This window comes from Myotis yumanensis, unplaced genomic scaffold (genome assembly GCF_028538775.1).
Source record: "Myotis yumanensis isolate MYYU_CA2020_CCGP unplaced genomic scaffold, mMyoYum1.0.hap1 SCAF_21, whole genome shotgun sequence".
NCBI classification, from domain to species: Eukaryota; Metazoa; Chordata; class Mammalia; order Chiroptera; family Vespertilionidae; genus Myotis; species Myotis yumanensis.
In genome coordinates this window covers 392149-402736 of record NW_027223772.1, presented here as the reverse complement: position 1 = coordinate 402736, position 10588 = coordinate 392149, and the positions used below count along the sequence as shown (strand labels likewise).

The 10588-nt window shown below is 37.8% G+C and overlaps 1 non-coding gene across 1 annotated transcript; it reads left to right on the top strand.

Annotated features, from left to right (window-relative positions):
- The first annotated feature begins 1712 nt into the window (after positions 1–1712).
- On the top strand, positions 1713–1819 carry LOC138999010 (U6 spliceosomal RNA). Its single transcript, XR_011469282.1, has one exon. It is a non-coding gene; the product is annotated as a U6 spliceosomal RNA (small nuclear RNA).
- The last annotated feature ends 8769 nt before the right edge of the window (positions 1820–10588 follow it).

Sequence of the window (10588 nt, the reverse complement as noted above, 5' to 3'; positions counted from 1 at the left end):
GTGGGAGGAAAAGTATGTCTTTTTACCCCAACAAGGAGGAGGAGGAGGAGGAGGAGGAGGAGGAGGAGGAGGAAGAGAAGAATAAGAATAATTATTTCTGTCTTATTTAAGCTACTGTATTTTGGAATTTCTTTTTACAGCAGTATAATATGAATGCTAAGTAACAGCATTAATATCCTATATAATAAAAGCCTAATATGCAAATTGACTGAATGACAAAACTACCTGTGGAATGACCAGTTGATATGATGTACACTGACCACCAGGGGGCAGATGCTCAATGCAGGAGCTGCCTCCAGCCAGCAGGCCCCAGACCAGTCAAGGTGGGTGCCAGTGGGGGCCCTCTCGATCGATTGCCTGGCCAGTCACCCTACAGAGGGAGGCGACTGGCAGCTGTAGTGGGGTGATTGGAGGATGGGGCTGGCTGGCCAGCAGGCAGCGCTAGGCCGGCCAAGGCGGGTGCCAGCAGGCCTCCCCCCACGCCCCATCACTCTGCCAGTTGCCCCACAGACCAGCCCTGATCGCCGGCCAGGCCTAGGGACCCTACCCATGCATGAATTCTGTGCACTGGGCCTATAGTTATTGATAAACTTCCTTGTGCATTCTCACTTGACTAGTTCCAATACTACTCACTTGAGAAACACTATCTTGAAATTTTTGGTATTAAGTCCATGCTTTTAAACTGTAAACTGTATTTTTGTGTGAGAGAGCACCTGACAGAGCTATGAAATTGAATGAAAGAAGAAATGTTGCTGAAACCAGTTTGGCTCAGTGGATAGAGTGTCGGCCTGCGGACTGAAGGGTCCCAGGTTCGATTCCGGTCGGGGGCATGTACCTGGGTTGCGGGCACATCTCCAGTGGGAGATGTGCAGGGGGCAGCTGATCGATGTTTCTCTCTCATCGATGTTTCTAACTCTCTATCTCTCTCCCTTCCTCTCTGTGGAAAATAAATAAAATGTATTGAAAAAAAAAGAAAGAAGAAATGTTAAATTCTTAATTTTACTATATTTAAATGGAAACTTCATTATCTCTTTGAAAATGACAAAGAGTGCTATTTAAGCCATGACTGTCTCCCATTGGTCTGTGCTTGTGATTTCAGTCAGTCTGCAGCTACTGACAGAAACGACTAAGCTATCATCGTGTGAAGTCCAGGAGAAAGATTCAGCTTGAATTGTAACATTTGGTAATAACTAATGATTGTATTTATGTCATCATTATTAAATATATGTATGATTATAATGAATGTAAAATACACTTTTCCCTTGCTTTAAAAAAGAAAAATAAAAGTGGTGGGGTAGCCCTGCCTTGGATTTCCTGACCTACCTGCAGTCTCTGACTCATCAGTTCAGAGACTGCCATTCTAGGCATGAAGCTGGTGTAACCATAGGTAACCCCAAAGCTTTGTTTCTTTTGCTTTTCTTAGAGATCACAGTCCTGCAGTGTTTAATTGTCAGATGACTGGAAAGGGTTTTTGTGTGTATTTTAGTTGTTCCATGTGCTTTGTTGTTTAAGTGCTTCATACTCTAGTTGTTTCATATATTTCTAATTACTCAAGGCAAGAAAGTAAGTCTTTCCCTGCTATTCCATCTTTGGGGAAAACAGAATCCAAGCATTTTCACTACATTATATATCTTTTTCTCACTGACGTATAGACTATATTTATATATTCTGTAGAGCAGGACATCAGTGTATGTATTAAAAGTATTTTCCCTGTGCCCGCTTCAGCAGCACATATACTAAAATTGGAACGATACAGAGAAGATTAGCATGGCCCCTGCACAAGGATGACATGCAAATTTGTGAAGCGTTTCATATTTTTGTTTAAGAGCCCTAAAAAAAAAAAAAAAAGTATTTTCCCTCATCTCTGATTTGCCTTTTCAATAAATTTAATGGATTTTTTTAATGTTTCTGTTTAATAATCTTTTATTAATTAACTAGTGGCCCTGTGCAGGGATTCGTGCACATTGAAAGGAAATTAATTAGAAGAAATATTTTAATATCACTACTCGCCCTTTCTCTATAATAGAAGTGTCAACCAAATTCATGATTGACACTGACAGATTGAAACACACGCATGCGATTGGAGCCGGCAAGAGCTTTATATGTATCGTAAATGCGTGAGTCATTTTATAGCCTTTTATAGATATAGAATAAACTTGCTTAATTAGACCTGCTTCCTGATTTAGCTAAATTTTTTCCAGCCCAGTGAAGCACCCCAACGAGATTTCAGGTAATTGTCAGCAACACAGCAGTAAATATCAACACAAAGCAGATTATTATTGTAGATCACACAGGGAGAACAAAAGGTAAAATATTTAACTGCAGCAGTGTTTGACTATATTCTGCACAGTGAGAAAACCTGAAGTCATTTTCAAGGTCTACCACTTCTTACTTCTTTTCAGTCGGGTCAAGTTTCTAAACTTTCTAAATCTCAGTTTTCTGGCTAATGAAAAGAAAACAAGATTCTACCGAGTCTCCTATCTACCTACTCCAGTCTCCTATCTACCTACTCTGAGTCTCCTATCTACCTATTGGGGATCAAGCTCACAACCTGGACATGTGCCTTTGACTGGACTCAGACCCAGTCCGCAGGCTTATGCTCTATTCACTGAGCCAAACCAGCGAGGACAACAATTACTCTTATACCACAGAATCTTGCACTTGACATGTTGTTCCTAATTATTGTATTAATCAAAACAATGATTAAATTATTGCCAAAAGATATTGCATCTTTATGAAGCCCTTTTAAGTGATTATCTTGCAACTAGAGGCCCGATGCACGACTTTTGTGCAAGGGGCTCGGCCCTTGCAGCCCCGGCTTTTTCCTGAAGGATGTCTGGATGTCCGGAAGGATGTCTGGTCTAATGAGCATTTTAGGTTTTATTATTATAGATGCAGTAAACTCTGTCTTTCAATAGGGACATAATATTAATGATCTCAAAGTAAATAGCTCCAAAATGTAATTACATTTCAGAATTCTCTGACTGCTGATTCTGGTTAAGTAGGCAAAATATCATAAAAACAAATGTACCAAAAGCAAAAAAATATTGAGAGAATGAATTCAATACGAAGTCATGAAATTAAATATCGTGTTGCTAAGCATTATGTCTTATGGAGCTAAACATATCTCTGATCTGTTTGGTGATGTCCTAAAATGTTAACCATTCAACTAAAATTGAATCCACAAGACCAGCTAAAGTATGAAATAAATAAAATAGCACCAGTAATTTCAGGGGTGAGGTGGAAGAGGAAACAGAAGAGATAAATGGTAATAGAAAAAAGAAATAAAGAAATAGTATGAAAATTCACAAATTTGCTATTTATACTTGTAATTACAGACACATTTTTGTTTGTTTGACTAACAGTTTGTACATGCATAGGCCATTAGTGATCATTAATCTATGAAACAGTTCTTGAGTTTCCCAAGTAGGTTTGAATTACTCAAGTTGCATTTCACATCAGGGTGTCAAGATTATTCACCATGTTCATATGTTAACACCTGTGATCAAGGCATAAAGGCTAATAAACTAACATTTAGATTTTTGTATAAACACATAAGCAGAAGGATAAGTCACAAATTTGCCAATCCCCGCCCCCCCCCCACCCCCTGTGGTTAGAATATTAGCTGATATTCATAACAAATGCACATGAAGCCTTGAAAATATTGATATGATCCCTCACAACAAAACTTAAACTACTGGTGTCCATGATTAATCCCAAAAGGAGGAAATAAACTACATATGTAGGATTGCATCATTTTCATATGTAGGATAGCATCATTTTTACATGCAGGATAGCATAATTTTCTTCATTGTTCTTTTTTCTTTTCTTCATTAATCTTTATATGGCATTGTGGAGGTTATGAGGGAACCAGATATTCAAGTTTGGCAAGTTAACTCTATACTTTTTCTAACTTAAAAGAGGCAACACATAGAACTTTTTCATTAAAATTTTAAAATATATGAGACTCATATGTATAAGCATGGTAGGTGTGATGTCTGTTCTTTCATTCCATGAAAAATATGACTTTTGTTTATTTTTTACCAAAATAGATCTTTATATCTCCACTAGAGGCCCGATACACGAAATTTGTGCAAGAGTAGGCCTTCCTTCCCCTGGCTGCTGGCACTGGCTTCCCTCTGGCACCCAGGACCCAGGCTTCCCTCTGGCTGCTGGCAGGCACCCTGGACCCGGGCTTCCCTCGCAGCCTTGCTTCGTTCGGTCTAATTAGCCTATTACACTTTTATTATTATAGATTGCTTCTTTCATGTTTTATATAAGACTCTAAGTGTAAACACTATTGTAGGGTGCATCCCATTAATAAACGTGGACGTCTATAATAATGGATATGGAGTTTTTGTGGCAAAAATCAAGTAAAACCTCCACTTACTTGATTGCAAAATTGAAACTCTTCAATTCTATAAATCCCTAAATTATGTATAAACAAAATAATTAAATCAATGGAATGTAAATGATAAATGTATTGCTCCTGGCTTCCCTACCTGCTTCTGATTCACAGCTTTTTTTTTTTTTCCTTTTCTCTCCAGAAATGAAATCTTTCCTCATTCTTCAAGGATTTCTCAAGTCTTCTTTTCTCGGAAACTTATTCTGCAGTGCCCACTGATAAAATGAACTGCATTGATTAAGTGCCTACTGTGTGCTCAGTAGTGAGATAAGTGATACATGCATAACAATTAAAAGTTTACAGTGTTCTACTGCCACCCTCAGCATGACAGACTCCCTGGTTTTAATGAGTTGTGTTTGGTAACAGACTTCATCATTTCACTAGTTGCCAAGTGTCCTTCTTTCTATCTACCAACAAGTCAGTTTTTCTTTACTATGTGCTAGCAATAACTGTCTTCAGTGTCAATCACTCTATCCTGAATCACTAAATACAAGGTATTGTTGTTACTATAATTATTGCTATTGCTATTGCATGTCATTTCTGAATGCAGAAGGGAATTCTGAAGAAGGAATATTTTGAAAGGGATGGACTGACACATTCACTAAAAGGAAATGAATTAGCTAGATGTGAGTCAGAAATTTTGAGTTACAAAAAGGGAATGAATTGTGTGTGCTATGTTAGATTTTTTTTCTTGCTAGTGATTATAGTATAATTCCTTTTCCTAGCTGCCTGAGAATTAATAAGCTGAACCTTTTAAAACCTCTTCGATATATATAGTCCTTTATCTGTGGTTGGCCAGGTAAATTGAAGAGATCAGGGTAAATGACAGGCAGTCATGCACAAACCTGACCTTCAACCCTTAAATTTCTGGAGTTCACTCAGAGCTAAATACCAGAAAAGAACTCAGTTGAGGTTGTAATATGTTATCATTTGACAAGATGCACACTCTCTAGGAACACAATCTTCAATTGAGAAATTCATACTTGATAGTATGAAGATGACAGCAAGAGTAGAGAGACAGAGAAAGAAACTGTATTAACTTCTAGGTGGTTTTAGGAACATTCATGGCTCTCCCGATTCTAATTATAATATGATTTCAATGTGTTAAGTTAACATTTCATGAAGTCCTTTTCGGATGCCAGCCTTAGCAGGTCTTATTTTTGCTTCCTGCCTATTTTCAGGCACTGAGACATGCAGTTCATATTGCTTTTCTTCCTTTTATAAGTTTTTTAAAATATGTGTTCATTCAAACATTATTTCTCAACTGAATCTGTATCAATCCCTTTTACCCTTTAAGCTCAGATATTTTAATTGTACCATTTCCAATATATTCAACATACAAATAGCATATGAGATGTGTCAGTTTCCACATTGAATTTGTAAAGAAGTCTGGTCACAGTCAAATAATTTCACACTTTGCCCAGCATAAACGTCAATTTAAAATATGAGGCTCCTAAATAAAAAGAAAACTGTTACCCAGCAGATCTAAAAACAGTTATTATGTCAGAGTTAATCTTTGCACCAGCTCATGGCCTTCCTACACACTGATCTGAATGTGAAGCCCAAAATACCAAGGGTCCTGCATAATACATCTTCCTACGCTGACTCATTTGCAAATTTAAATTGGGAAAACATCATCATCTACCTGAATAAAATTTAACCTTGTGGAAAATAAGGTAATTGCATACTTGAAAAGGATGTCAAAATAATATGAGATGATGATTTTCACTGAAAAATAAGCAAGGCTATCATGAACTCCCCCAGAGTGCCCAACAAATATGAAAGAATAACCACAACCTCCTGACTCTTCTTGCAGAAAACCCACTGCCTACTGACTCTTAAAGGATTGGGTCCCATTGAATCAGACCATTGACATCTGACCATTGACTGCACAAGGTATATAAAACGTGAGTGGAAAACAGACCAAAACAATGGATGTTCAGTTTATAAAAAGATCTGCAGGGTAAGTACATATTTTCAAGACAGAAGTGCTATTCTATGTTCTCCCAGGATAATAGAAATAAATATGCCTTATCACCATTATGGAGTTTGCATGACCTATTCAGGAACAAAAAGAAGGAAAGAATTGTACAATAAAACACAAATATACCCACTATGTAGGTTCTACAATTAATTTTTACATTTATTTTATGATATAGCTTGCCACCTATTCATCTCTTTATACAGATTTCTGTCAATGTGTCTGATAGTTTTGATGAATATATCAAAGTGATACGCAGTCATCAATACACTCATGGGGTTCATAACATACTTCCGCAAATATGACACGCTGGCATATTAACTATCCAAAGCTAAAGAACGATCCTAAGCTAAGAAAACAGCAGAAGCAGGAATGTCACCCTTCTTTCCTGAAAACAGGAGGTAAATCTCCCATGCGGAAGGTACCCTTTCTGTACCAGAAGGAAGAGAGACATCCTCCTCATTGAAGATGGATGGGGAAAATTTAGGACCAGTGATATCTACACTAATAAAAGAGAAAGATGCAAATCGGGTGTACCTTCACGATGCCCACCAGCGAATCAGGAGTGAGTATGCAAATTAGCCCAACAAAGATGGCAAGTTAATTTGCATACAGGTGCCGAGTGGCTGGGGGTGGGGCAGGATGCTTGCGTCGTTTCCATGGCGATGATGCAGGCGTCCACACCGCCCCAGCTGCTCGGGGCCTCTGGTTAGCGTGGGAAGGTGGAAAGATGGCTCTGAGCTGGACCAAAGGCGGTGCCGGCAGCCAGGGGAAGGAAGGCCCATTCTTGCACAAATCTTCATGCATCGGGCCTCTAGTGTATAAATAAACCTTTTTACTTCTCCACCATTTACTACCTATGGCCCAAACCCCTATGTCTCATTGGTTCTTCACGTATTTATTGTTTCTTTTCCTAAAAAAAATATGAAAATCTCTTGCTCTGGTCACTTCTTGGAGTCTTCATTCTCTTGTGAAGGCCTTCATGTACATGGAAAAACTTAATATGTTTTTAAATGAACTTAATATGTTTTTCTCCTGTTAATAAACTTAATATGTTTTTCTCCTGTTAATGAACTTAATTTGTTTTCTCCTGTTTAAATGAACTTAATATGTTTTTTCCTGTTAATCTGACTTATGGCAGCTTAATTCATAAGCCAAGACAGAGACCCAAAAAGCATAGAGGAGAATTTTTCCTCTCCTCCACCACTATGCTTAAACTCTTCAACGTGCATATCATTAACTAGATTTCAATATTCATTTACTTTTTTTTTTCACTTTTGAGATGGGGGATATATAAAAAATATAAAGTGAAACATATATGTTGTAGCTGAAATTTAAATTATTGTATTTTGGAAGACGTCCTGTTTATATTTCTACTACAAATGCAGTCATTAGGGATGAAGAATTTTTCATTCCCATCAGGTGTCCTGGCTCCTGAATTCTGTTAATCACAAGCTTTCAGATATTGCAAATTCTGCTTGGGATTTCAGGATCTAACCTGACAAAGAAGGGCCAGTTTGGATGGTCAGATCCTTCATGACCAAACACACTTTGCTTATTTGCTACAATAGAACCATTAAATTAATTCATTAAACATTTATTTAACACCTACTATATACCAGTACTCTCTAGGGTCTATGGATACAACAGTAAATAAAATAGATATTTATGTTCTCGTGGAGAATAAATTGTAGTTGAGAAAACCATCTTACACTTTAAAATAGTAATAGTATTCATTTTGAAAAATATAAGCTCCATATGTACAAAACAAAGTTATTTTTCATTTTTATTTGCTAAGCAGCTTTAATTTTTAAAATGATAGTTTTCATGGCAACTAATACTGTTAAAATTTGAGATACACAGCAATATGTCTCAAAACTTCCCTGTAGTCTCTCTGTGTGTTCTCATTCTCTCTGCCCTATGTATCAATTTGATACTTGCTTCTAAGTTATGTCATCCTAACACCGCAGTGTTTCTTCATCCTGAAACTAGTTATAGTACTTCAATCTGTGTCATTCATTGTTTATGGGTACAAATTTTCTTTTCCATTCTTACTGTTTCTGACCTCTACTAATCTAATAACATCCCAATTGGTCTCCATGATAGATCATCCTACTCAATGCAACTGGAAGAACATTCTTTTTTGAAAAATCTTTACTGTTGAAAGTACAAGGTGTACCAGTTAATAATGTGGATTTTGTAATCAAAGAAAACACGATCATTTCAAGAGAAACATCAAACGTGCTTTATTCAAAGTAATGGCCATCGCTAGCTACACATTTCCCCCATCTTTCAGGTAATTTGTGGGTACCATCCCAATAGAACTTTTCTTGTTTTGAGGCAGACCATTCAGAAACCCAATTTTCCACTTCTGCGTACGTTTTGAAGTGCTGCTCAGAAAGTGCGTGTGCCATCGATCAGAACAAGTGGCAATCTGAAGGAGCAAGGTCTGGTGAATACAGCGGGTGGGTTAATACTTCCCAGGCAAGATCTTTAAACGTGTCTTTAACTGGTTTTAAAGTATGTGATGGTGCATCATCATAAAGCAAAATTACTTTGCTGTGTCTTCTGGCACATTCTGGTCGTTTCTCGATCAAAGTGTGGTTTAAATTGATTATTGGTTGTCGGTAGTGATCAGTATTAATGGATTCACCTGGTTTTAGAAGCTCATAATACACCACACCTTCCTGATCCCACCAAACGCAGAGCACTGTCTTCTTTCTGAAGCGATTTGGCCTTGCAGTTGATGTTTTTTCTAAGAAATTTGTTTATAGATTAAGGCATTACATGTGTGTCCTTATCCTCCCATTGCCCTCCCACCCCACCCCCACTCATGCCCTCACCCCCCTGTTGTCTGTGTCCATTGGTTAGGCTTATATGCATGCATACAAGTGCTTTGGTTGATCTCTCCCCCTTACCCCCAACCTCCCCTACCTTCCCACTGAGGGTTGACGAGTTGATCGATGCTTCTCTGTCTCTGGATCTGATTTTGTTCATCAGTTTATGTTGTTCATTATATTCCATAGATGAGTGAGATCATGTGATATTTATCTTTCTCTGACTGGCTTGTTTCACTTAGCATAATGCTCTCGAGTTCCATCTATGCTGTTGCAAATGGTAAGAATTCCTTCTTTTTTATCGCAGAGTACTGTTCCATTGTGTAGATGTACCATAGTTTTTTAATCCATTCATCTGCTGATGGCACTTAGGCTGTTTCCAAATCTTAGCTATGGTGAATTGTGCCTCTATGAACATAGGGGTGCATATATCCTTTCTGATTGCTGTTTCTAGTTTCTTGGGATATATTGCTAGAAGTGGGATCCCTGGGTCAAATAGGAGTTCCATTTTTAGTTTTTTGAGGAAACTCCACACTGTTTTCCACAGTGGCTGCACCAGTCTGCATTCCCACCAGCAGTGCATGAGGGTTCCTTTTTCTCTGCATCCTTGCCAGTACTTGTCGTTTGTTGATTTATAGATAATAGCCATTCTGACAGGTGTGAGATGGTACTGCATTGTCGTTTTGATTTGCATCTCTCGGATAATTAGTGACTTTGAGCACGTTTTCACATGTCTCTTGGCCTTCCTTCTGTCTTCTTTCAAAAAGTATCTATTTAGGCTCGTTGCCCATTTTTTCATTGGGTTGTTTATCTTCCTTTTGTTAAGTTGTATGACTTCCCTATAAATGTTGGAGATTAAACACTTATCGGTGATAACATTGGCAAATATGTTCTCCCATGCAGTGGGTTTTCTTGTTGTTTTGTTGATGGTTTCTTTTGCTGTGCAAAAGCTCTTTATTTTGAGGTAGTCCCATTTGTTTATTTTCTCTTTAGTTTCCATTGCTATAGGAGCGGTATAGGTGAAGAAATTGCTTCGGCATATGTCTGAGATTTTGCTGCCTGTGGATTCCTCTAGTATTTTTATGGTTTCCCATCTTATGTTTAAGTACTTTATCCATTTTGAGTTTATTTTTGTGTATGGTGTAAGTTGGTGGTCTAGTTTCATTTCTTTGCATGTATCTGTCCAATTTTCCCAACACCATTTATTGAAGAGACTGTCTTGACTCCATTGTATGTTCATGCCTCCTTTGTCAAATATTAATTGAGCATAGTGGTTTGAGTCGATTTCTGGGTTCTCTATTCTATTCCATTGATCTATATGTCTGTTCTTGAGCCCGTACCAGGCTGTTTTGAGAACAGTGGCTT